Genomic DNA, 3639 nt, shown 5'->3' with positions numbered 1-3639 from the left:
GGTTTAGTCACTAAGTCATGTCCTACTCTTGTGACCCCATGGATAGTAGCCCGCCAGGTTCCTCTGTCCTTAGAATTTTCCAAGCAGGAATAGTGGAGTGGGAAATGATGTTGGTATATAGTAATTTGGGCTTCCCAGGTGGCATTAGTGGTAAAGAACCTAACTGCCAGTGCAGGAGACTTAAGAGACTTAGATTCGCTCCCTGGGTCAGGAAGATCCCCTTACAGGAGCGAGTGGCAACCCACTCCAGTATTCTTGCCTGGAGAATCCCATGAACAGAGGAGCCTGGTGGGTTACAAAGAGTTAGACATAACTGAAATGACTTAGCACACACATAATAATTTACTTATTAATGGCTATTAAATAAATTTAAGGTGGTTTCAAGCAGACACTCTGAAGGCAGGAGCATGTCTCCTCTCACTGAGCAGATAAGAGATCAAACTTGTGGATGAGGCACAGTGACTTTAGTAGACCTTGCTTCTGAGCAGTTGTCTTAGCCTATGAGACCTAGCAATTGAAATGAAAAAGAACGCACGACAGAGCCACAAATCTCAGGCCCATTTAGAGCATTTTTCCTGAGATCTTCAATAGGCCAGCTAGTAGTACAATTAAAGCTTATTTAGCTATAACAAAATGGTAATAAAACATATTAAGCTTTATGGATCTACTCATAGGCAAATTTATAGTCAAGGGTTCTTATTATTTACAAAGTTAAAGATAAAGGGAAAATATAATCAAGCTATCAATTTAGGAAAAAAAAAACACAAGGAGCTTCAGAAAACAGAAAGACATAATCCTTTTTTTCTTTCAAATAGATAAAAATGCCTTTATTTCTAAAATGTGGCTTAACTACACCCATGGTGTGCTAAGCTTGTTTTGGAATCATCTTGCAGCTCCAAGTAAAACCAGGCCAGTGGAGGAACAGTCGGGGCTATTGGTTCCCGGCACCAAAGTGTCACTACTTGAGCAATTCAATCCACACAGTTATTCTCCAGATGTTTTTGGTGACGTATAGAGAGTTGTTTTGGATTCCTCTGTACTACAGAGGTCCGACCCTGAGGAAGACCAGCAGCCCACATCCTCTGCATTGATAGGCTTAATGATATGGCCTGGATTGGTGACAACCTTGGGCATGGTCAGCTTTTGGAAGGCCCTCTGGGTGTTCCATGTAGATCCTATGGGGGTCTGGATGGTCCTTTCAAATTGTTGATGGTGTGTGAATGGATGCAGAAACACCTGCCCCTGATGAGCTGCTGCATGGCTGTTCCGCTTCTCATTGATAATCACGTTTGGCAGATTCTTGTCTTTCCTCAGAGGACCCTCAGGGGCTTTAATGAGAAACGGGCGTCTCTTCTTGGCACTGGGCTTCAGGCCCATACCACCCCACTCTCTCCAGCCAGGCAGAGTCAGGTCCAGGTCCTTTGGCTTACTCGCCTCCACGGCTTCCCTCTTCTCTTTCAAGAAGTCTCTGATGACATCATCCCCAGCAAAAGCTTCTTTTATTTTCTGCCTTTGATCTCTCTCTTCTTCATCTTCCAACTCCTGTACAGTCATGGGAACTACCAATGACTTCACAGAAGGCGATTTTGTGGTTAGGAGGTTCTGGAGATCAGTCATTTGCTCCTTCCTCTTCTTCTCCTTGGGGGCGCCAATATGATTACTTAGATTCTTCTCCAACTGCAGCCCTTCCACTGCAGTTCTGGGAAGCTCCTTGTTTTCAACACACCCTTCTCTGCCCAGCTCCTCCAGCTCGTCCAGAGTCCGAGCTCTCTTTGGCCTCTGCAGCAACATGGGCTCCTCTTCCTCCCTGGCAGGTTCCTCTCTCTGAGCTGTCCTCGCTGAACTCAGTTCTTGCTTCCCTGACTGATGGTTCTCCGTGATGAGTTGCTGAGACAGTGCCCTCAATTCGGACAGTAACTCCTGGCTGCTAGGATCCTTTGTTACACGTCTGTGCACTGACTCTGCCATGTGGTTGAGCTCAGACTTCTGTCTAAGTGATCGCCTTTCCTCAAATTCTTTCAAGAGAGTTCCTCCACCACTGCTCTTTCTTCCTCACTTTCAGAAGTCTCCTGGGCTTCAGGCTCCTCAACAGACTCCAGGTCTTTCTGGACCTCAGCCTCTTCGGCATCAATGAAGTGATTCCGGAACATCCAGGGATTCAGTCCATTTGCCTTTATCTGCACCCCATTCACCATGTCAGGGACAAGAGGTTCTTACTCTTCCTCCTGGCCTTCCTCCTCTTCCTCACTCTCAGAGGCCGCCTGGACCTTATGCGTCAGCACTTTGTTCCTGGCCAGCTGTTCCTGTATAGCCTGGTGAGCCTCCAGGTCATATTTGGCCATAATTGCCTTTGATTTTGCCCATTTCCCACTGTTCTGGTGCTTAAGGCTCATTCGCTCCATCATTCTGGCCTTGTCAAGTTTTTCTAGTTCTTCTAGTGCTGCACCAGGATTGACCTTCTGCAGCTTCTCAAAATCTTTTAAGGCTTGCTTGGCCTTTCCTTTCTTCAGAATTCTGTGATACTTTTTGCTTTTGATTCTCTTCTTTCTTTGAGCCCTGGCCTCGTAGTAGGATTGCAGGGCCCGGGTCCTTTGAAGCTCTGCTTGGCGCATCTTTACCTCTTCCAGGCTCATAGCTTTGAGAGAGGCCTTTTCCATGGGAGTCAGTAAAGGGTCTGTCACGGGCTGCTTGTTCTTATGGAGAAGATTAAAAATCTCCTGCTTCGGGGTAGTTCCTGCCTTCCAGCCACTGACCACGTGTTCGATGGAAGCAAAGGCTGATTGGGGCTTGCTCAGGGGAAAAACCAGCCGCTCTGCTTGCCAGTTCTTCAGAACGACAGGATCCCATTTGGAGAGGATTTGGGAGCTTTTATTGAATGCCACTTCTCTGTGGATCCGCTCAATCTCTTCTCTGTGAAGTGGTAACTCCACAGTCTTCTTCAATTTCACTCAATTTAGCTGCTTTTTCACAGCAGCCAATGAGGATGAAGTTTTAACAGGCTCAAGCAGATCTGAAAAGACCAGCTTTTCTCCTGATTCTTCAGAACTTAAACTGAACTCTGACACCTTCAGACTAGCCTCTGACCTCTCAGCCAATTTCTGCCTATCCTTTCCATTAAGTGAATTGATTGATTCCAGAAGCTTCTGATGCTTTCTTTCTCCATCTTTGTCCCCTTCATCTTCACTGGTGCTCAAGGGGTAGTCTTTTGGCAAATCCTCTAGTTCATTCTGTTGGTTCGAAGCCAGAAGATTGTTCTCCGCAACCTGGTTCGCGCTCATCTCAGCAGCCTGTCTCTCACATGGACCAGGAGCAGAAGTTTAAAGGCAAGACATAATCCGAATAAAATCAGAAATTAAAAAAAGAAACATAGTAGAGTTAATAAATTCAAGCTTAGTTCTAAAAAAATGAAAGGCAAAAATGGCACAATTAGAGAAAATAAATATTAAAAAGTGACAGAAAATATTTGAAAATTATAAAGTACACCATGGATAATTATAAGCAAGTAAATTAAGCAATCTCAGCAAAACAGACAATTTTCTGGAAGAAAAACATAAATTACCAAAACTGACTTAACAATAGAAAGAGAACCTGACAAGAGCAATGCTGGTGAAATTATTGATAGAGTTATTAAAGAACATC

General features: G+C 44.7%; 1 pseudogene across 1 annotated transcript; it reads right to left on the bottom strand.

Moving 5' to 3' along the window:
- Positions 1 to 971: 971 nt before the first annotated feature.
- Positions 972 to 3317, bottom strand: LOC104984791 (annotated as a pseudogene). The gene has a single exon (XR_824786.1). The product of XR_824786.1 is annotated as a U3 small nucleolar RNA-associated protein 14 homolog A pseudogene (transcript).
- Between the last annotated feature and the right edge of the window lie 322 nt (positions 3318 to 3639).

This window comes from Bison bison, unplaced genomic scaffold (genome assembly GCF_000754665.1).
Source record: "Bison bison bison isolate TAMUID 2011002044 unplaced genomic scaffold, Bison_UMD1.0 scf7180017864035, whole genome shotgun sequence".
In the NCBI taxonomy this organism is placed as follows: domain Eukaryota; kingdom Metazoa; phylum Chordata; class Mammalia; order Artiodactyla; family Bovidae; genus Bison; species Bison bison.
Note: the sequence above shows the minus strand (reverse complement) of the source record. Positions and strands in the feature narration are given on the sequence as shown.